This window comes from Polyodon spathula, chromosome 12 (assembly GCF_017654505.1).
Source record: "Polyodon spathula isolate WHYD16114869_AA chromosome 12, ASM1765450v1, whole genome shotgun sequence".
Classification (NCBI taxonomy): Eukaryota; Metazoa; Chordata; class Actinopteri; order Acipenseriformes; family Polyodontidae; genus Polyodon; species Polyodon spathula.
In genome coordinates, this window is record NC_054545.1 from 17105506 (window position 1) to 17130441 (window position 24936).

Here is a 24936-nt window from a genome sequence, read left to right on the forward strand (position 1 = left end):
AAACACATTTCTTAGGGACTGCTGCCATCTGCTGGTGAAAAACAAAACTGCAGACTATAGTAGCGTATATGCTACCTATTGATTTAGTGTAGCACCTTCGAAAAGATGTGAGAAACTTTGCAGATGCACAGAGAACCTCCTGCACACTATTCTCCCGAGAGTGACAAATTTGGACTCACTTGCGCTCCACGTGGAAATCACGGGATAAGCAGCGGGGTGGTTAATTTAAAACCCTTTTCAAGTTGTACCAATCAGGTGCATCAATCTCACAGTAACGATAAACTGTAACATTTTGGATTACCGCACTCATGAACAAAAACTCAGAATTCATCTTTATTTTTTATTCGTTGATCACGGAGGTTAAAAATAAACAGTCTTGAGCCAAACAGGTCCAAAGAAAAACAAACTACAGTCGTGTGCAAATGTATTAGAACACCCTGCTGCTTCTGTTGTTTAGAAATCAAACTACTGTAACTGAAAGTCTTGTCAAAATAGGCAAATTAGTCTAATTTAATTCATGACTTTAATAGGCCACACATGCAATTCATTTAAAATAGTAAGAGAAAAGGAACGCATAGCAACAAATGGTAAAATGCATTAGACTTTTTAGAAGTACAAATTGGTCTAACATTTTCACACATGTGTTTTTATATCACTGATTATTGATAGAAAATTTAATTGATTATTGATCAAGAATTGAAAAACTCTAGTGAGCAAAAAAAGACAATGTTTGTCCCCTTTTCAACCCCCTAGTTTTTCACTTTAAGCCTCAACCTGTCAGTATTTGTTCAATATGGTGCAAGTCTTGCTGTCCATTATTTGGTGTATGCTAGTATCACGTTTCACTGTGCCACCTCTAGTGATTTCACCACCAGTAGTTTTGACTAACTTTATAAACGACCCTGCAATTTTACTCTGCAGGTCCTTCAGACAGAAAAGACAGGGCTGCTTGTCCTAAATTTCAAACGATGTCGCAATCTTGAGTCTGGAACAGGAACTTTTGGATCCAGGTCATTTGGGTAGTTCCTGCATGTTCTGCTTGCCCTGAAGTCCCGGGTAAAAGTTGTGTCTGAAAGTTAAGGAAACAGAAGTGACCTTCACATTACTGCCAGTAGCTGTCCTCTTTAAAATGCTGGAGTGGCTATAGTATGTGAATAATGAATAGGAAGGAATTTTATCTACAGGAAGTCTATGACCTGGAGAAAGCTCTGCTATTAATAAAATAATGTATTATTCAAAGGGCTTCAGCGTTCCACGATCATGCTCAATTTTACTCAGTTTAGCGTCGGTCCTGATTCTGCCGTAGTTTAACTTAAACTTCACTTATCGGAAAGCAAGCTTTGTTGGTGGCTCAGTTTGTTTTCATTCCTCCAAAGGGTAGTCTAGGGTAGACCTGCTTCACGCTGGGCCGCCCAGTGTTGGTGTTTGCAACAGTAGGGGGTTATAAATGATTTAATTATAGACTGGGTAGTGTTTCCTAAATAGTGGTCAGTACAAGAAAAGCACAACGGATCATGAAACCTGTGCCGCTGCTAAAACTATATACAGGGAATTGAAAGACACAGACCAAAACGTATCTGCATTCTAATGGACACATATATCAACCATGCAGAACTCTTGCAAACCGACACCACTGAATTAGGACCCAATGGTAGAATTTGAGTGTTATATACTGTATACCCAGAACAAGGTGTGCCACATGCTTTGGATAGTATACTTACTATAGTAGTGTTCTATATTGTATTAGAAAACGATGGAGTGCAAACAGCCAATCAGCTTCCAGATCTTCTATTTTGCATAGATGCCCGCTGGAACGTTGAAGTGCTTAATTCTGAATTATATTTTAAAATCAATCTGTGCACAAATATCAGCTTTTTCCTTAACATTCTAATCTATAACTAATCTGATAACGTTAAAAAGCTACTTAAAACATACTTTCTGACGCTGGTCTAGAGACAAAGGAAATCATGTCTGTGACAGGACACCGTAAAGAAGGCTCAATTCGCAGCTACTGGACAGCAAATCAACAGCGGAGGCACGATTGGTCCACAATTCTGTCATCGGCTGGATCCAAACAACACCCGCCCTCAAAACCAGCCAGTCAAACTCCAATCCACTCCCTGCCTGCTTGATTGACGCCCCCGCCTCCAGCAACAAGTTTCAAGTCTGATTCAATACTACACGGACTATTCAACAATTGTACATGTCCAGATAAATTATAATAAGAAAGAGTAAGACCCCAATAAATAAAAATGGCGGCAGTAATAATAATAATAATAATAATAATAATAATAATAATAATAACGTTTTCTCTACGTGTATGTCGTTTTTCTATTCTAATTATATTAGGGACTGTTTTCCTCAGCGGAATGTTAACTGGCAAAATATCAGAAGTTCCAGGTAAATACAGGTTTTAAAGCTTTTTTTTAAAGAGAAAATAAAGAAATAAATTGTTTTCTAATAGTGATCAATGTGGGCTTTACAGTGTGGTAGATGACCTTGAATTTCGTTAGTGCCCTTGCCTTCGGTTCGGGATACATAACTCCATGCCCGCATCGGCTCTATCGCTTAACTGTATTCTGCATTGCATTGTATATTGTGATATTTTATGCAAGGCTCATATTTTACAAGAGGTAGCGCCACCATGCGTGTTACACAGATGGTGTGTGTTACGTTCCAAAGAATATATATAACTATGTACAGTGTACACCCTTAACTATAAAGGGTACAAGCAGTAACTCATGCAGCACTAAAGACAATCCTACTATAACTAAATGAAATAGTTTCAGTGTCTTTAACAGAAAAAAGTCACACAGAAGTGTTAAAGGGACGTTATTTTGTTATTTCTTTACACTAGCAGCCTACCATTTAGAGTAGTTTACCAAGCCTGTCTTACAGGTCAGCACTGCTGAAATAGTTACATTCATAGGAGCTAGTTAAGAGGCTGTAGTACGTATCATCAGAAACAGAGAGCTGCAGACCCTAATAGTCTGTTACCAGAGAATTATTTCACTGGCAAACACAGTTGCATTATTTTGTTAAAGGGTTTGATTTACACACTCTTCTCTCTCTCTCTCTCTCTCTCTCTCTCTCTCTCTCTCTCTCTCTCTCTCTCTCTCTCTCTCATTGCACAGTAAATGTTAGCTAGTGTTAATTTTTCCTGCATTTTGCCAATTACACAGCATTTTAGAAGCTTTTACTGTTTGTGACACGCATACTAGGGATTTAACGCAGATAGAGCTTTAGTCACACAGTCTATGTTGGGGGGGGGGAAGAGCATAACCATTTACCTACTGGAGACAACTTGTTATGACATGAAATGCATTTCATCTATTGAGCTCTGCTGCTAAAAAACATCGGAGCCTAACCACTTAGGAAGGCACCGGGCATTCAGTGGTAACAGTGGCATTGCTATAAATCTAAGCAGACCGTTTACATCAGTGCTTGAATAATTCAGTAGATTATAGGCTGTCTAGATTCATACTTCTGGGGCAAAGCCTGGGAACTTGTATGCTGTTTGGATCATTATTATTCCCGTCAGGCACAGTACAAGTCTTTCTTTGAAGAGTCACCATTGTGATTCTGACGTGTCCGTGTTTAAAATTAAACAGAAGGATGGCGAAAAGCTGTATTCATATACAGAAAAGAAATGTGCGTATGCTGCACTTAAATTCATGGAGTTTGAACTTTAAGAATTACATTGATGTATTGAATTTACTATGCCTCCACCTGATTGCTGTTAGGACAGTGCTGTTTCCTATTGAAACAATACTGTTAATATTTTATTACTAGTTGTGGTCAATAAACTACTGCTAAATGTATTTATTAAATGTTGTTTCAAGCATCTTATTCTTAGTAAACTTGTTTTGTTTGTCCAAAAGTAATTCTGAACCAGTGAGGATCAATCGCTTTTATCTTATTCAGTAAACTACATACAAGACCTTACCTTTAGTTACAGCTAAAACTGTATTGATACCTTTCTCAGTGGCATGGAATACGAACCTGGTGCAGTCCACAAACCCAGTCACTGACTGAATTAAAATGAACTTTAAGTAACAAGAAATAGGAGATGTTATCAGCCTTTTTGATCTTTGCTGCACACCTTGTATGAGAAATACATTGGAGTTATGTTGGGTATAAATGTGCCAGGCTAGCATAGTGTCTGTGTCTTGTCTAGCCGAATTACAGAGCTGAATTTTGTTAAAAAAAAGTGGCCGTATTGAAACCATGCTGTGACATTTTTGCTGTCCTTTTTTTGTGTTCACATTTTGTGTTTCATAGTTAACTAACTGCATGCACAGGAACATGCCACACAGTAAGAAGGATCATATGTAGGGTTAAAATTTGAACCGATAAACGCCCCCAAAATAAGGAAATAAAACACAGGAGACTGGTACTGATTTTGGTTCCTGGTGCAGTTTATTGTATTTTGGGTTCTTTTCTGCCCTGGTGCAGTTGACTGCTTTGCAGTCAAGGTCCAGCGCTCACGGTGATTCCTGTCTGTGCTGTTAATTGATTGGAGCAGTCCTCAGGATGCCTCAACACATCAGAACTCCAGAACTGTGCTTTTGTTTAAAACCCAGAAGGAACTGGGTCAATTCACTTTTTTCAGCTTATGAATCTCAATATAGCTGCCCTGAACCTCGGAAACTGTCTGCTGTTGCCTTCCCCCAGAGTACGAAGCCTTGGTGTACTTCTTGACAGCAACCTCTCCTTTGATGCCCACATCTCTTCCATGGTCAAGTCTTCCTTCTACCATCTTCGAAACATCTCCAAAGTCCATCCCTACCTTTCCCTCCCAAATGCAGAGATACTTTTTGTCATGTATTTCTCTCCTCTCGACTCGACTACTGCAACTCTCTATATGGTGATCTATATGCCAGGATCTTTACCAGATGTAAAGAACATGATCACATCACCCTCTGTCTTGACCAGCTGCACTGGCTACCTGTAAAGTTCAGGATTATGTTCAAAACTCTCCTGCTCACCTACAGTGCTCTTCATCACACAGGTCCTGAGTACCTCCTTAACCTGCTGACCCGCTATGTCCCTGCCCTCAAGCTGAGGTCCTCCGACTCTGGCTTGCTTATTATCCTCAAACAAAGGTGCACCACACTTGGACAGCGCTCATTTAGCTTCATGCCTCTGACTCTTTGAAACTCTCTCCCAGCTTTGGTGCGTGTTGCTCCAACCGTCACTTGCTTTAAATCAACTCTCAAGACCCACCTGTTCTCTCTTGCTTTCCATGCTCTTTAAGCCTGATATCTGCTATTAGCTGCTGCTACTATTTCACATGTTATGTTGTTATCATGTATTATGCACATTCCACTGTATTTAATGTACCATTTCATGTATTATACTACTATCATGTATTATCATGTATTATGTATTTAATGTATTATGCATTTCTCTGTATTTGAAGTATTATGGATTTTCTTATTGTTACTGCATCTTGTAAAGTGTTTTGTGATGCTGGTCCAGTATGAAAGGCACTATATAAAATAAAAATTGATAGATTGATTGATTTCTGACTATGAAATACAGCATAAGAATGTGCAACTTCGCTAAATCTAAAATACCTGACAATTCATGCCTCAGTCTTAATGCCTCAAACTGAACAAAGCCCTGCTACTGCATATGCGCAAATGCTCCACGTTTTCTGAAAAATTATATTCATCTACACAGTTGAATTGATCGGAAATGTAATGGAATTATCTATTCCAAGACTTGGAAGGACAGAGAAGTGTCGTTTTCAGAAAAAAAAAAAAAATCCTGATTCAGTTTTCTGCATACATTTGATTTCTGAAAATGAATCTCATGGGAACGTACTGATTGTTAGGAAAGGAATATTTTGATGTAAATTGTGCAATGATCTGTCTTAATGATTTGTTTATTTATTTCAAATCGAAAATGTAAGCCTGTAAAGCAGAATAATGTTTTACTCGGCACAAAATAACAGCACTACTGCAATAATTTAGAAAGTCATAGATCCATCATGTCTTTTAGGAAAACATGCATCAATGCTAAAGCTGTAAATTAGATATTCTAACATGTAACAAGGTTCTAAAAATCTTCATCAAGTCCAATGTAAATCACAGTAAAACAGTCATTTTGTCAATGTATTTGCAGGTTTAAAGCTCTTTCTGCTATCTTTTGATGCAGCTATCTTTCCAGAAGGATGCTGAATCGCTAAACCCTTTTTAAAGGCTATGCTTTTTGATTGTGCTGCAGACACTGCCTCAGCATGCTGCAACACAGAGTCATTCCCCAGTCTTAGCATTGACAGTGTGTAAATTGACTTTGTGCTTGAGTGGTGCCAACAGTGAAATGTATAGTTTCAACACAGCTGAGAACGGGTTACACAAATGGAGAGTACATCACTAATTTAATTAAGAGGCCTGGACACTGGACATTACATCAGTACTGGCCTGAGAGCTAATTATTAAGCATATTTAACCTTGAACTCGCTAAAAGCTGCTGAAAAGGAACAGTTTATCATTATTTAAGTCCACATTGGACACAAAGGGATATTTTCAATGTGTTTGCTCCATTCTTTAATGACCTAGTATGTGAAAGGAGAAAAAAATCATGTTAATGTTACAAAGTAAAAAACAAAACGCACAGATCTCTATTTAGCAAATATGTGGGCATGCGCTTTCGCAAGGGCAAGAATGACAGCGATAGCGAACTGGCACAGTAGCGCACAAAAAGTCGGGGCTAACGCATATCAAATAGCGAATCATGCGCCCAACCAATCAAAGCACAGTAGGGGGTGTAAGGTTATAACCAATAAGGATTCAACTTTTCCTTTAAGATCACCTGTGTGCCTGCATTTTGAAAAAAAGAAGAAAGTAGACAAAAGCGCAAAAAAATAAAAATTATCCAGCAGCCCAAGTGAGCAGGATGACCAAGCCCCTCAAGCAAGGCTACAAGGTGGAGAGTGAATACTAATGAAATAAAAAGGCTTTGTCTGACCTGTCTGGCACTTGCAGCATCTGCAGCCTCCACGGCTGGGGCATTAAGTTCAGCATCTGCTTCCCTCAAACCCTGTAATCCTCTGTAAGTTCAACACCCATTACAGAGATCTTTATGTAAAACACAAGAAGCCAGGATGATATTGCTAACCTTCTGAGGAGTGTGCTGTAGTGTCCCCCCAGAAACATCCAAACATCGGAATCGCATTTTGAGGATTCCAAATGTTCGCTCAATTATAGTACAAGCACATTTAAAGGTACGGTTAGTACCTCTGTGTGGCAGGGGTCGTGGGGTTGAGCAGCAATGTCAGTAGCCACCGCTTCAGTGGATACCCATTGTCCTCTATCAACCAGCCTCTCAGACTGTCATCCCGCTGAAACGCAGCTGCCACCTGTGAATTGGTGAGGATAAACGAGTCATGAGTGGAGCCAGGATGGTTTGCATGCACATCTGTGATGTAGTTGTTGGCATCACACACTGCTTGCACGTTGACAGAATAGGTCCCCTTACGATTTATGTAGAGATGCCTATTCTGTGTTGGTGCTTGTTCTGTGTTCAATCAGTGGCTCCCAGGACACCAGAAAACCTCTACCTCCTAAGAAAACACTTGTATTTTGTTGCAGCTGGTGAGAGACAGGGAAATGGGTGAATTCTCCTGCCCGCTTTACTAAATCTGCAGGTACATCTCACACTGCACAGCCGACTGGCTCATGTCTGCAGTACACTGTGAAGCCATAAATATCTGCAAGCCTTTTATTATGCGTTTTTCACGTGTGAAAAAAAAACACGCAAACAGACCTGGTTTTCATGTCAATTGAAATGCATAAGCTAACACTGTTGATGGTTCGCTAAATCGCTACATTTGTATGTAAATGAGGACACTCCCCTGAAGTTCAGCCCACGCCTAGCACTAACGCTGACTTGCCGGGTGGGCACTAAAACACAGCAGGCGGGCAAAGTCTGTTTGCCCACACGTGCGCCTGATTTTGGTGCGCTAACTGCCAGCATAAGTGTTTAGCGATTGCCTTAGGAGTTTGCAAACGTTGCTAAATAGAATGCTTAAGACAATATGAACTATATTGCCTAGTTGTTTGATTCTAAATGTATAAATTTCAAAATAGGAGTTTATCATAGACTGGAGTAAATGCTTTTAAAATATGGCCTATTGTGGCAAGCAAATCTTTACTACTAGGTAAAGAAAACTGCTTTGCTTCAGGAGAAAGAGTGGTAGTTAAATTGGTAGTTTACATCTTCCCCTTAAATCATGTATAACATTGATAAACTACAGGTTCATTCAGGTCTCAGTGTGGAGAATGATGCTAAACTAGAACGAATCTCAGAATGCACCTGCATTGCAGTTTTTTCGATTCAAGGTAGTCTTCTGCTAGGTTGTGAAGAACTCAATACAATTCTTTCAGATTTTGATCGTCTTATTGTAACAGGCAGTGTTGTGTGATACACTGCTGTTACAGACTATTTCCTGTCCCCTGTCGGTGATATGAGAGGTTAAAAGCTCTAAAACCATGATGCAGACAAGCCCGGCTCTTTTGCATTATGGTTAAGACACTCACTTGCGTTGCGCAGGGTTGCCGGTTTCCGTTCAGCTTCCACCCTGTTACATTGTTGCCGGATCTCATAGATTGGCTGCAGCTGATTGCCAAGGTTACAGGGGGGAAGAGTGTAATGGGCAGTGTTGTGTGATGCACTGAAGAGTGTAATTGGCAGAGTTGTGTGATGCACTGAGGAGTGTAATGGGCAGAGTTGTGTGATGCACTGAAGAGTGTAATGGGCAGAGTTGTGTGATGCACTGAAGAGTGTAATGGGCAGAGTTGTGTGATGCACTGAAAAGTGTAATGGGCAGAGTTGTGTGATGCACTGAAGAGTGTAATGGGCAGAGTTGTGTGATGCACTGAAAAGTGTAATGGGCAGAGTTGTGTGACACACAGCTGTTATTGATTCTGCCCCATGTTGGTGAGATGACATGAGGTTAAAAGATCTAAAACCACAAATGCAGATGAGCCAGGCATTGTGGTTAAGAGATGCTCTGGTTTGCATGCAACCTCCGCCCTGTTACATTGCCTGTTGATTCCTGGTACCTATTCACTTTCTGTGTTGAGAAAAGGCAGACCTACCACACAAGAATGGGTTAGGTGCCAGGAAGCAGCAGTTGAATCGTTAAGTAATCTGTAGTGCATTTAAAAAAAAAAAAAAAAAACACAGATAACCACGCACATATCTTTAGGACAAGAAAGGGAGCGTTTGCAGTTGTTATGTCGCTGTTGCTAATAAGTGAGAAATGTGATTTCCAAGCCTTGTCTAGCACGCCTTTACATTGCAAGAGAGAGACTACAATTTTGGACATGGATTAAAAAATAAATATTTTCAGCCCCCCCCCCCCCCCCCCCCAAAAAAAAAAGTCTGCTTCTAATTTGTAAAAGCATGACAGTGCATAAATGCATTGAAAATCAGATTTTCTGTTTTTTCATGTTAATTCAGTTAACATAATTTAGGACTTGATTATCAGGCTACTTAAATTGTAGATTTACTTTTTCGGAAAGCCATGAATTTAAAAGAGTTTATTATTCAAATGTGGAACATGTTTCTAGGAGTTTGTGAGATTTAACTTTGACAGGTTCATTAGCACCCTGGTCATGGACATTGTGAATCTGCATCCTGCAAGTTTGGGTGTCTCCATTTATTAGACTTCACTAATACAATATCTACCCCTGAGTGTTTCTTATAAAAGTGTGAATACATCCCAAAAATGGTGACAATAAGTGGAGTTCTCTTGATCAGGCAGAATAATTAAGCAGTCAAACATGTTAGTGTTGATACAACAAATATTATTGTTCTGCTAGGAACCCTGAAATATACTGTAGTACTACAGCTAAAATAGTGATTATTAATAACATTTATTTTAAATCAGTATAGTGTACTTCACTAAAACATTGTAATAATTAAAAACATAACAATGCTATAGACATATGCAGTGCAGTGTTCTGTAAGCTATAGTGATTTGCAGAAGTATTCACCCCCTACTAATAATGTCACATTTTGTTGAATTATAAATAATTTTAAGTTTTGTTTTAAGTTTAATTACAAGTTTGTTGAGGATCGTCGATGGACTGTAATCTTCAAGTCTTGCCGTAAATTTTCGATAGGATTCAAGTCAGGGCTTTGACTGGGCCACTCAAGAACATTAATTCTCTTCTTGTTCAACCACTCCACTGTGGCTTTGGCTTTGTGCTACGGGTCCTTGTCTTGCTGAAGTGTGAATTTCCTCCCCAGTTTCAGAGTCTTGGCTGACTCAAACAGGTTTTCCTCAAGGATTCGCCTGTACTTTACACCATCCATTCTCCCCTCTTTCCTGACAAGCTTCCCAGTCCCTGCTGAAGAGAAGCATCCCCATAACCTGATGCTGCCACCACCATGCTTGACAGTTGGGATGGTGTTGACTGGGTGATGTGCAGTGTTGGGCTGGCACACACTTGGAACTTGGAATTTAGACCGAAAAATTCAATTTTGTCTTGTCTGACCACAAAACCCTTTTCCACATGTCTGCAGTATCATCTACATGCTTTTTCGTGCTTTAAGATAAGGCTTTTTGAGTAATGGCTTCTTTCTTGCCACCCTTCCATACAGGCCAGCTTTGTGTAGGGACCTGTTTATTGTTGATGTGTGAACACTGACTCCCATCTCAGACACAGAACTCTGCAGATCTCTCAAGGTCATTGTTGGCTGATCTGGGTAGTGTCTAGGTGGTATGATGCATCTTCCATTTCTTAATAATGGACCTCACTGTGCTGAGAGGGATAATCAACGCCTTTTGAAATGTTCTTGCACCCCTGTCCTGCTCTTTGTCTCTCAACCACTTTATCCCCAACTTGTTTTTGAAAGCTCCTTTTTCTTCATGGTTGCTTTGTTGGATCACTATGTAAGTTGCAGCTTGAAAGTCTTTATACACCTGAGGGAAATTATCTACAAGTTAAACCACTTTGAGTACACACAGGCTGAAACTATTTCACAAATGTTGTGACCTTTCAAACAAATAATTTGCACCTGAGCTGATTTAGGGCTGCGGTAGCAAAGGGGCTGTTTTTCTCTGTAAATCTTACTTATTTATATTCTATATGCATTTTTTCAACTGTATCAATGTGGAGTAGTTTGTGTAGATTCTACATGTAAAGTCTAATTTGAAAGTGTCGTGGAGTATGCTCAGGTGCAAACAAAATGTGAAAACTTTGCAGGGGGGTGAATACTTCTGCAAATCCTGTATATATCAGATATTTTTCAGTACTGTACTGTAAGCTTTCAAATTATCTGCTTTTATTAACTGTTAATCTAAACAAAGCAATATCGTCCCGTATGTTCAATCCAGGACATTTCAAAGGGGTGATAAGATGTTGGTTAGGTTGATATTAGGCATCTTCAAAACCTACCTTGATGTGACTACAAACTTTGAATTCACAATTTGGTTTTATTATTTATCCAATATAATGCTGCACCCTTGTTGTACAGCCTGAATTCAATAGAATGCCTTTTCTATTCTTTGACATGGTTACAGAAAGAGGTAAAAAGTGAAAGGGAGAGAGGAAGAAGAGAGAATTGTGGAAACACAGACAAGGTAAGCACGGAGTAAAATATATTAGTGAGCACGAGAACACGAATATAGTTTTAAGGTGATAGTTAAAAAGCGCCTTGTTATAGGTATGAAATATGAGAGTTATCATAATGAATGTGTTCTTCTTGGGTTTTAGATTCACTGTATGTTTTAGTCAACACAAAGATGGTGTATCTTTGCATTAGGTGGATCGTGGTACATCGGTTAGTGTTGACCTTTTTACTGCTCTTCTGTTATTTCTGTACTGTAAATAATGTAGTTGCATGTAGTTTATGTGTAGGGATTGTCTGCTTGGGAATCATGTAGATGAAAATGCTTAGGTGCACTACATAAGTTTAATTAGCTAAATACCAATTCAATACCAGAATTGATGTATTGATATGAAGTGATTACAGTAATGATATAAGTCATGCAACTTTCAGCTCTGGGAAAACAGGCCTTGTAAACGTTTTTTCTTTGCCAGACAGGGGAGTTGAGTAAACCCACATACCAAGAACATGTTGCCACCTGTTCAGTGCCTCAACAGCAAGTGACCACCTCACAACAGACAAGGCTGAAAGCCCTCCCCTTTTTGTTAGGTCTGGCTAGGATCACATAGCCAGGTTTTCTTACAGTGCACATATATCCTGTATTTAAACACAATACATTTAACAGAAAAACAAAATGAAAACAGGTTCAAAGGAGCGACGTTCTTTCTACCCTTTCACCTCCTTCATTCCTGTTATTAACTAGCTGCTTACCCTTGGTGGCTGACGTGCATTTCAGCCAGACAGTGACAAGACCCCAAAGACATGACCTAGGAAATGAGATAAAGCAGACTACCTGAAAGTATGTGTGGCAGAGTGAAAGCCCTGCCAGTGTAATGAGTGTGTGTGTTAGAGGGAATGCAAGTTGAATGGGAGTTGATGTTAGTTGGTGTTGTAGAGGAGTGCTGTGCTACTTACTTACTTAATTACACCTGTTGCCCCGCCTGGGACATAGGCCTACAACAAATGCTCTCCAGCCATCCCGGTACTGAGCCAGTCGCTCCAGCTGTCCCCAGGTGTGGCCTGTCCTCTTCATGTCTGCCTCCAGGTCACGGCGCCATGTATTCCTTGGGCGACCTCCCTTTCTTTTCCCCTGCAGGTTCCAGGTGAGGGCTTGCCCTGTGGTGCTGGATGCAGGCTTGCGGAGCGTGTGGCTGATCCATCTCCAGCGTCTTTGGAGGATCTCTTCTTCTGCAGGCTGCTGTCTCCTCCGCTGCCACAGTTGTTCATTACTAATTCTGTCTGGCCAGCGAATTCACAGAATCCTTCTGAGGCAGGTGTTGATGAAAGTCTGAATTTTCTTCATGGTGGTGACAGTGGTTCTCCAGGTCTCGGCTCCGTAAAGTAAGACAGGCTTCACGATGGTGTTAAAGATCATGATCTTGATGTTGGCTGTCAGGTCTGTGGATCTGCGGTGGTGAATAAATGATTACACAGTGGTAATGTTTGGTGTTTAGGTGCGTGAAGAAAATTATAGAGCGATTGTGTAGTAGTTTTGCTGTTTGTCTCAAACCATTTATTTTGGCCACTGCGCCTATTTGTTTTCCTGCTGTTTGTGTTTGTTCGTTGTTTGTTTAGTGTGTTGAGTAGTTGTTTGTTTCTGTCAATAAAAGTGCGCACTAGCACTTAAACTGCAGCTTCTGTCTCTGGGTCTGCTTCCTGGGAGTAACACACCTTGCCAGTGATGCTGGCCTTTCCACAGTATGGCATGCAGATTGAAAGCTTTTTTCAAACACACCAAATAACAAAACAGACAGCAACTGAGACGAAGATAACAGATGACATTCTATGCAGTGTGCATTCAGTTATTGCACACAGTTCTGATTGTTTGTGTTATTTAGTACAGTAAGTAAAACAGCCCCATAGTTCAAATGAAATCCCAGTGATAGTAACAGCTATAAATAATAAATAGTGTGCGCTTCTTTCAAAATACCTTTTAGTGAATAGAAGTTTGTGGTAGGTAAGATGTAAGGAATTATTTCATTAGCAAGCGCTTTGATCAGTCGAGAGTGCTGTGAGGGTTGACCATGTGTTCAGCAAGTGATAAGATTTGCCCTTCAATACCTATAATAAGTCTGCAAAGTGCTTTCTTTCCCGCAGTAGAAAATGCATTATTCTGAATTTGTAGAGAAAAAGAATTGGTATTCAGAAACGACCAGCCTCATTTCAACTACCCTTTTCAATATATCTCTGTAATTAATCCCAAGGAGAACACACTTGGAATAATGTTAAATAAACATGTATGTATAATTTACTTACGCATTTTATTCTCTCCAACTGATGAACTTTGATGTCTTTCAAAGGATAGGCTGACATTAAATCTAAATAGGTCCACCAAGGGTAGAGAACATGGGGTGCAGTCACATACTTTAATCCAACTTTGTCAAAAGTGTACTTTTCATAAATGCAGCAGTAGAAACCGTTGCTATTCGTTTAGAATAATAGAACAGTATACACTTGGCCATACAATTCCCTTCTGCGTAAGATAGTCATGCAGTAGTCTTATTATCTGCTGCTGCATCTCACCACTAGGGGATATAGTGGAGGCGTGCTTCTCCAGTTGTGCTGAAACTTGAGATGGACATACTTTAGCACAGCGTATTAATCGCAGTCTGGGGGTGTATGGATGCATGTCTACATTTCTACATAGCAGCCCGTATTTAATTGTGAAGAAAGTTGCTTTGGACATTTTTTTGCACAAGTATAAAAAGCTGTCAGTTTTTGTATTTTTTGTATTGCAAGTACTCTTAGAAAAACTATAAGCGACATCCATTTAGTAAGAAATGACCTCCCTGGGATGTTAGGCAGCTTAGATTGATGGCCTTCAGAAAGCAGAGGTTTTTCATGTGATGTCATCACAGCACGGTGTGGCCATACTGGCGGGCAAAAAGCATTGCCGGTCGTTAAAGTTTTGATTTTACAGTGCCAGGTGTATGTTATGCTGTTGGGAGCACCAATAGAAAGGAGAACAACTCGGAGTACCTTCTACAAGATTCCTTCTGACTGGACTCCAACTCAGTACACACGTTTGTTTAGTCAGCACTTCATAAAAGGATAGTATCAGCAGTATATTACTGGTAGTTAGTTCTGGTCTTATGATATTATTATTATTATTATTATTATTATTATTATTATTATTATTATTATTATTATTGTTATTATTATTATTAGTGTAGTACTCTTAATTTTATAACTGATTTTTCTGAAATATTTATACTCTTAATTGGAGATAGCACTTAAGCGGGTTGGTGATTCCCAGTCCTTACATAAAATATTACTTTACCATTAACAGAATGCATCTTTCTACATTAGTTATTTTACTGAACTTCAATATGAAATCACTGAACCATCAGTTAATTACATATTTAAATGCACAATAATGCAAACTGCATTCATCTGCATGTCATTTTAGGCTACTTGAAAACTAAACAGAAATCGTTATGCGCATACATTACATATTGTTAATCCTGTGCTCATTTTTGTCAACCATTTAGCTGTCAAATACTGTATGTGATTCATATTAGTACTCTATTTTTAAACAAACTATTGAAAATGTATATTTTCTTATTTCGTATCATATAAGTAAAGTTTTTTAAAGGAAAAAATAAACTAGAATGATGTTTACACCGCAAATCATTCAGTTAAAAGCACTGGGGGTGTGCAGTAGGGGGTCACAAATTCCAATCATTATATGTTTCTAATTCCTGTGACTGGAGGTGAGCAGTGGGCTCTGTGGTTGCAAAAACATTACATTTTGATGCAGAAGATTTTGTACCGTTTTTGCATTAGCCACCCGTATGGTGACGTAGAGCCTGCTAGGGTCACGTGACTGCAAAACCAACGAGAGGAAGTCATTCAACGCCACCCTCCAAAAAAAGCAGAGTGAATTTTCTACTGCAATGTTTAATAATAGTACATGTACTTTTCCCCTGACCTCCCACCCAAAAAAAGGTTAATAAAATGTAAAAAAAAAAATAAAATACTGAATTATAAAAATATAAACTTGTTTTCAGTTTTTTAAATTCTGTTTTTCAAAGTTATTCTCAATACTTGTCAAAAATATACACTGTTATCTGTTATTGTATGTCACTATATATTATAACAAATAATATGCAACAAAACTGTACATATAAGTGGGGTCTGACCAAATTCACGGTACATTTCAGTAAATTTCATGGTCATAACATTTTAAAAATCTTAAATTTCACGGTTTCAGCTATTTAAATCTTAAATTTCACGGTTTCAGCTATTTAAATCTTAAATTTCACGGTGGTGTAACAAAGTATGAACATGTAGTTAAAAACAGCAAAATATAAACAGCCCTGAAGTTAATAAAAGCCAGAGGATCTCTCTATGATATTTGTTTCTTTTATTGTTATTATTATTATTAAAAAAAAAAAAAAAAAAAACTGTTCTGGTTTCTTAACGTTACGTTACTGTATGCAACAGTAACTTAAAAACTATTCTGAGATTCAGTTTTTCTTCATTCCCTGTCTCTGCGGTGTAAATACCTGTCCGTATTTAGACACGGCTCCATTGAGTTTGTTGGAATTGACAGACAGCGCTGACGTAGGAATGGTTCTGTAGCTGAACAATGTATCCAAAATATAAAACGTGAACTCTCTGAAATTACTGACGTGTTTGTTTTATTTATTGTTTTGTCCTGTGGCTCTTTTAAAGTATTTTTCTGCTCATACTACTACTTGGTATCTATTTGGCTTCCAAATTGTTTTACACGATCCGCTGCAGTAATGATTGTAGCACTTTTTAATGTATTTTGGTCACAAAATGTAGGTCTAATTTGACTCGCCTGACGGTACTACCACTTGAGATCCGTAGGTCATACTAAACTCGCCGCACTGTGATGACATCACATGAAAAACCTCAATAGCCTCTGCTTTCTGAAGGGCATCAATCTAAGCTGCCTAACATCCCAGGGAGGGCATGTGACTGAGGTCATTTCTTACTAAATGGATGTTGCTTATAGTTTTTCTAAGAGTACTTGCATTTATTCTGATTGCCACAAATGTGCCTTCTGTGGATAAATCATTAAATCTACTGGCCATTGTTGTTTGTCTTGGTATTGACAGTGACAGCTACTGTAGTACTGTCATGATTTGTCTTTCGTTTTTGTGATTTATAAGAAGTTAATATGTTGTTTGTCGTCTTATTAGACTAATATCATTGTGCATGCACTCTGAGCAGACAGAACTAATCAGCTTCGCTTTGCGGTCCTCACGCAAAAGATGACATCTCTCTTAGAAAGGTCAAGGGGTTTGAATCAAGTAAACAGGCTCGCACTTCTTTATGGGTTAATTTGATGCTCTTATGTCTTCTGTGCTGGAAACAGTATTGTTGGATTAGATTACAGTACCTGCATCCAGTGGTTATCGTTAAAGCAAAGTGAAATTCCTGGTCCCTCTCCAAAGCAAAATTTCACTGAATTAAGTTAAAGATTCAATACATGATGAGACAAATGGAGATGTAATGGATGGTGTTGTTCCCTGACGAACAGGATGTGTGTGTTAAAGAGCATAGATCGTGATTTGTTTTAAATGGACACATGAAAAAACTGTTAAACACTGAACACTATAAATGCCATTTTGAATAATGACTTCATTCCTGCATCAGCACTCGTAACCTCAAGTTTAAAGATGGACCTCTTCGCCGAGATTGAACCCGAACTTGAAATCATTAAGTTAAGCATGCTGGGAATAACGTTACGATTTAAAGATGAACCATATAAATGACTGTGGGAGGGTGGTTAATTCACCAGCTCAGGAGACAGAAACTGTAATGCTAAACACCACTTGGGTGCACTGTTTGTTGCTGTCCGCAAGGTTGCACTGCTATCCTGTGTTTACCAGCAATGATAGAAGGTTCACAGATCACCTTGGGTACACTCGCAGGTGCACGAAACAATAATCAAAACTGAATGCACAAAGAAAAAGAGAAAATAAAACACTGTTAACCAAACTACATAATAAAGGTGCTGCACTCTACAGCGTTTCTCTGACCGTCGCTATCCGCACAGCCAGAGACTCTGACCTACACTCTCCAGTTCCCTCAACAGCGTAGGTTAAAAATGTACTTTCAGGGATCGGCCTAAGGTTTCCTCGCTACTGCTATATTTCCTTTCTTATTTGGTTTTGCTTTATTTTATTCGTGGATTGTCTCCTTTCGGTTCTCTGTCTGGCCGCAAAGCTTCCGCGGCTTGTTTACATCCTATAGGGGCAGATCTGAGGGAACAACAGAACTTCATTTTATAGGTCCAGCAATCCCCCAAGGCCCACCTCTCAGCCACTCAGAGAGGAAAAGCTAACACACCCTCTTCCCCTCCTCTCCGTGTCACTGCCATGACTGACAGGCGGATCTTCCGAGGCTGCTGCCCTCTTCCTGCAACTCTGGGACACATCCTCTGCCCTCTTCCTGCATCTCTGGGACACATCCCAGAGATAGCCTCAATGAGAATCTTGTCTAAACTCATGCTGGTACACCAGAGTGTAACCATGAACCTGTCCCCCTGCAACACTGCTCCTAGTGGATGTACTAAATCAGTAAGAAATCCCACACAGACCAGAGATACATAACAGGAGAGCAGTTTGTTTCACGCAGGTACGATAATCTGACTTAAATATAATAAAAATATAATAAATATAATAAAGAAAATGCTATTTCTGCACATTATGCATTAAAACTATAGCAATATGTATTATAATAATTTATTAGGATGGTTCATAGCAATATCTTCTCCAAGACCATGACAAGATGCTTTTAGTTAGTTCCCCACACAGAGAGAGAGAGAGAGAGAGAGAGAGAGAGAGAGAGAGAGAGAGAGAGAGAGAGAGAGAGAGAGAGAGAGAGAGAGATATTCATTTTATTATTAGGCCTGCCCAGTTTTACAGAACCCCCACCCCTGCCCGTAGTGCTCTCAAGAAACACATTACTTTACCTTTGCTGTATCCTTTGATGTTTCTAAAATATTCCCATGTTTTGATGTTTTTTTTATCACACATCATAAGTAAATCAAGTGCGGAATTACTCTGAAAGTGTTCATCTAAACAACGCAGTGTATCCAATCCATGCTCCCTTCTGTAACAGTCTTGGTACTCTCATTGAAATGGGTGGAATATTGCAGGAACAGAAAATCATTGTTGTTGCAGCAGGGAGCGTGATCTAGATACACTGCAATCTTTAGACGGCATTAGATTTTTTTCCAGGTGAATGGTCCCGAATAAATGTTGAGAAATGTTTGATCCGTAATGTGTATTTAAGAACTTGCTATACAGACAGCACAGGACACACACAGGTAATGTAGTGCTTTTCTTGTAAACACTGCAGGAGGTTCCTACACCTATGTGTACTTTCCTGTAATAAAAATGAAGTGCATCTCATTAGCAATAGCAATCAACTCAACTAGCCCATCATAATGTATTTGTCAGTAGTGAAGCTTGCACAGATGTAGAAGAAGAGACTAATAATCAAATTATTCTCACTCGCTTACCTTTAGTTTTACACTGATGATGCAAAAAACCCTTGTGGGGAACTAACTGCTGTAACGGTAATGGTTTTTAGTAGAGAAAATATTGCAATCAACCTTGCTGAGCTCACACTTTTTTAAAATAAGTTTCATGGGTGTGATGAAAATTGGAAGCAAAACAAGAATTGGAAACAAAATACCATGATATGTGAATGAGAGAGAGAATCATTTATTTGTTCTACCTTTAACCCAGAACCATTGCATTGTCATCGTACAAGACAACTGTCTGCCTGCGTTGTCATTAAGGATCATTTTGGGAAGGCTTGACAGCAGCTAACATGTTGCTACAAAAATACACACACAATACAACAGAGTAGACAAGACGTGGTTTTAAAAAGGATTGCAAACAAGGGCTGAATCCTTGAAGATGGCTCAATTATAGATGAACAGGCAGCATTCTGTTCCTGGCACAGTGCTGTGTAAGCACTGTGTACCATGCAGTCTGTTTAAATGATGGGATGAATAAGGCAATGATAGCTGACAGCCCTGTGTATATTAGCACTGGCATGCACAGACGGCGGGACACCTTGGTTATGTGTGTTGAAGTTAGAAATTGCTCTTGACTTCTGTACATTTACATTGCACCCCCTTGAAATGCAATCATTTACCTCTTACTGTGCCGCTGTGACCCCCTTATCAACCAAAAACTTTGTAAACCATGTTTCAAAGATGTGGGATTCTGAGGAGTCTGATTGATGTAAATATGTTCACGAAAAACGTATTTTTTTTTTTGTTGTTGTTGTTGCATGTGATTATTAAAAATATGTTTTAATTTCATCAGTTATCTAAAATGATTTCATTTTACACTGCCAGGAGCATTGCATGTTTGTGTTCTGGTTGTCTAGGACTGTGGATTTTCTTTTGTTTTTTGTACTGAAAGTAGTTTAAATTACTGGATAATAACAATGTCCCAGTTTTTTGTATATCCATCAACTTTCCATTAAAGACACGAGAGACACACTCTTCTGTACAGTAGAATGTGTCGCATGTCATTTAGGTATTTTCTTTGCACGATATCTTTTTTATTCTGTTATATGAACGCATAAGAACATGGTCATTTTTGCCACTGAATATATTTCAAGTTGTTCAGATGTTTTACTGTGGTTCACAGTAAGACAATTTGTGGAAATACAGTAAGCACACAAGAATGACAGTATGTTAAAGGTGCACTAACCCTTAGCAAAACATTGAATAACTTGAAATAGTTCCATGTTGAACTTTTCATATTTCACAGATACTCCCTGGTGAGTGAATACCTACAGCAGCATTGCGGATTTAATTGACAACGTTAGTGTTCCACTCAGAGAGGAAGTTATCCTAATAGGCTTGTCTGTAAAATCAGCCTGCAAACAGGGCAGGAAAATAAATCATTTAACAGTGCATAGTTTAGAAAATAAAGTGGAAAAAATTGATTATACAACTGAAATCAATGTTAGTAGATTGTTTCCTGCCTGTAGTGTCCAGTTAACAAGGTTGTGGACAATAGTGTTTGTTCAGCAGTAAGCAAGATCAATCAATATTGAGCATGTGGATATGTAAAGCACATGTACTGGGTTTGGACCAAAAAAATAATAATAAATTAAATATCTGACACATACAACACACTCTTTTATGTAAACAGGCAGGTCCCATCCTGGCTGATGTAATTTGCAATGCAAAAGGGCTTCCCTGACATGTATCGTGGGATATATACAAGCTGCATCTCCCTGGTGCAAGCCTGTTTCAGTCTAGACTGCACAGATTTCTGTTTTATCAGGAAGACAGATTTCCACGTTCAGTGGCTTCTTACAGAGTCATGAATCACTGAGAAATGGGAAGAAACCCCTGCAGACTCTTCATGCTGTGGGGAGTAGCTGCCTTGAGGAAACATTATTTGACATTCTGAATTGGGATGAAAAACAGGGTTCAATAATTGGACACACTAAATTGAAAACTGCTTTACTGAAGTTCCCAGTTTACCTGCTCTGTGCTTTTACTATGCTTTACAACACTTTGCATGCTTTTACTGTGGCTTAGTACAGTTTAACACAGTATGAAGGAAAACAACTGTTGTCTCTACTAAAGCTATTACATATTCAATATGTCAAGAGATATAGTTACGATGTTAAACATTTTAGCTTTTCCTATAGGTAGGGGATAAACAGCAACCTACAGCCGCTGCTCTCAGCTCATTAGGGCTCAATAATGTATGTTCACTTCAGTCAGATTATTCCAGCAGGAGCGAATAGTGAGCTGAACGGGCAGCAAAACCATCTGGTAAACAACACTTCTATTAAATCTGATAGATGTGACAGTAATGGTTTTGCTTTACTTAGGCAAAAACTGCCAGAGGATGGAATCTGGGACTGGAGAGTTGTGCTGGACTATACAGTGTCCTGGTTTAAAGAGGTGCTGTAAAATCCAAAGTCTAAATGGGTTAAATAATTAGTCTTTCTAGATTAAAAAAGAAAACAAAAAACATTACATTTGTATGTCATTCTTCAATTCAAGTGCACACAGATTGATTGCTTAAACCAATGCTCATAAAAACAATACCATTTCCCTGTGGCTGCTATAGTAAAAGGAAAGCCTCTCTCTACTTTGTGCTCACAACCGATAAAGGTTACTGACTAAACAATCAAATGTAAATTATTTGTCGTTGTTTTTCTAAGCAGTTCCTATGAGAGAAGAAGTGCAGACGGTGTAATTTGTTATGTGAGGCTTGACATTTTGGTGACACTTCCAAATATCTGCAATCAGTAGGAGTAATTAATTTCAATAGTGGGGGGGTCATCTGTGCAACATCACACCTCTTTTATCTGTCAGCTGCACAAAGCCATTAACACTTAAAGATCATCTTAGATTTCTCAAACTGCCTGGTCTTTAATTTGCGGTTGTATCATTATTATGCCCATCCCGGCACCAGATATAGTGTAGGCGAGTGGAAATATGTCACTGTGGAAGGGTGGTGGGTAGTTCTCTGATACACGGGAGACAGAAAGTTGTACTTGAAACACTGCACAGATGCCCAGTTTTATTAATGCAATTTCTTTTGTTTCACTGTTCAATGATTTATTTTAGCCTGCAGTGGGTGCTGTTGTCCGTGGCCTGACTACCAGCGATGATAGACAGGACCACGGGTTTCTTTCTTTTCTGACCATTCTCGGTCCTGGAGCATTGCTTCCGCTAGCTCATGGTTTCGTCTTTCAGGGGCAGACCTGAGGGAACCGCAGTACGTTATTCTATAAGACTAGCAATCCCCCCAAGGCCTGCCTCTCAGCCACTCAGAGAGAGGAGAGCCCACACACCCTCTCTCCCACCTCTCCGTGTCACTGTCATGACCCACAGGCGGCCATTGTAAGGCTGCTGCCCTCTTCCTGCAGCACTATGAATGCACCAGTAGAGTCAGCACACATCTACCCCCCTGCTACAGTCACACACACACGTGTCTGGAGAGCCGCTTGTTCAATTGTGGTGAAACTTTGTTAGGATATTCTTTAGTTATTGATCAGAATTTGGGGTATAAGGAGGTGTTCGTTAAACCTTTTCAATATATTCAGCAAAAAATGCATTATCATTTATGGTAAGTGTTTAGAAAAAAGTACATGTATTATAATTTTAAGGTATGGACAGCAAACATTATTTGCAGGTGACTTTAAACGACAGAAGACTGTCACCACTTTACCCTACCATTAGATTAACAGATAATGCAACAGTAACATCAAGGCATCTTTGAATTCTCTAATATCCCCTGGCTAACAAGCTACTTGAAATATTTTGTCTTTATTCCTGTCATCCTCTCAGTTAATAAGATTATACGATTAGCTTCACTCAGACTGATGAAATCATAAATATTTGCTCTATACAGCAGGCTAACAAACATAAAGTACTTGTGCTGTAGTTGGATTACTGTACCAGTCGAATCTATTTTTATCCTCTGAACAGCAGGAGATCTAGTGACAGATAGCCATCTAGCACGGGACCTAGTTGACACTGATTTGAAACCAGTCCTGTTCGTTTCCATCTGCAGCAGGCAGACCAATATAAAACTGGTTTGAATTGGGACTTGCAGCCCGCTGTCAGAAATCTCGTCATTACTGATGAAGAGAGTTACCTAATGAGTGCAGCACAAGGACAGGTGTTGAACCAGGAACTAAAGGAGGAAAACAATGGAGAATTGAGGATTATATATTTTACTACCAGGGTAGCTACTACAGGTTAAGTCATTCCTAATGGGAATGTGTGGATTGTAGACTACAGGTGGAATCGGTGACAGTTTGACTGCAGACCACAGCATTGCCAACAAGGGCGACACAATAGAATCGAAACATAGTGTTCCTGAATCTGTAGAACTAATGTGCTGGCAATGTTACCAGACACGTGTATAGCGCTCTGTAGGTACCCATTTATCTTAGTGATTGTTGCTTCATGGTTTTAAACGCAGTTCTCCAACATGCATGTCTATCAAATAATTACAAAACGAACAGAAATAATATTACACGTTCATTTTCACACATGGATGGATAACATATACACATGGTCCAGCCATGCCTTGCTACCGACTGCTACAGACAGTAAAGAGAAACCTCAACACATAGATTCCTTCAGGGACTTTCTGTTGTTTTAAATAAAAAAGGATATCTGTATGGTATGTTAATAATATTGTATACACCTGAGTGCTAATATATGACGTGGTTGAAACAGTTAACGTCTGTTTTTTTTTAAAAAGTCCCGTGATCAATATCTTTTATACAGCTACAGACATATTAACATCATGATATTACTATTAGTATCTGATATTAATTCTTGATTGATGATTCACATTTCCAATGCAAATTAAGATTGGTGAAGAAACCAGTTGGCAACAATCACTTTGACTATGAAGACAAACTTTGTCAAGCCATTGTCAAAATCTAAAAATGTCACCACTTTGTACCTATCTGTATACCTGTCTATCAAATATTCTTCCTGTAATGCATTCCAATGAAGATAATTTAGTAAGGAAAGGTACATTAGTACATTTGTAGATATGTTTCCTTATTTCCAGTCCCATAAAATCATTTCATTTCAAGAATCCGGAACAAAATGTATTTTTTTTATATTTTATCAAAAACGTCAGCCAAAACATGAGATGCAGTAAGCTGAGTGAGGTCATTATTCACTGTTATATGTTCTTTCTGGATTACAAAATAACCCCCTTTGTGCATCCCTGAGATTAAAGACACTTTGATACCCTGTCCTGGTGCACTCACAGTGAATCCCTTGGATCCCTCTTTCTGGTCCATTTTAAAGACTTCAAAGTAACGTCACTCTTTGGCGAAGGCAAATCTCCCCAAATGACTCATTCCCAAACATTGTGTTTCATATTTCAAATTCTCTGGGCACTTAAAAACAAAGGAGTGCTCTAAACTACATGGCTTCAAACAGTGCAAATAATCTTGCAGACTCTAAATAATGAGTCCTGTGCTATCAATACAGAGGACCAGCATCATTTTCTTAGCAGCTGGCTTCTAAAGAATGGCTTTGACCTGGGAACGGTCAGAATGAAAGTGCAGAGCAATCTTTCCCCTTGCACACTGAGAAGGCTGTCATCGTGCTGAGATCCGGCTGCTTCATAAACTCAACCTTTGTGACACGGCTTTGCTATGAGAACTAGAGATTTTTTTATGGTTGTTTTATGTAGTTTTTCAAAAAGGTAAGGAATAATGTTACTGACTGGCTGCAGGCAGCACGAGAGCTTCCCTACACAGCTTTGCAAGAGAGAGAGAGCAACTCAATCCTGACCTAAACACCCC

The 24936-nt window shown here is 39.1% G+C and overlaps 1 protein-coding gene across 6 annotated transcripts in view; it reads left to right on the forward strand.

Moving 5' to 3' along the window:
• The window catches only part of LOC121324521 (alpha-(1,6)-fucosyltransferase-like), a 206753-nt gene that overhangs the window by 98979 nt on the left and 82838 nt on the right, over positions 1 to 24936 (forward strand). Inside the window, exon 3 of one of the 6 annotated variants that reach the window (XM_041266514.1) lies at positions 11540 to 11599. The exons of the other annotated variants lie outside the window; for them this stretch is intronic. The gene's annotated coding sequence lies outside the window, so the exon portion shown is untranslated. The remainder of the gene's footprint in view (positions 1 to 11539; positions 11600 to 24936) is intronic. 6 annotated transcript variants of the gene reach the window in all.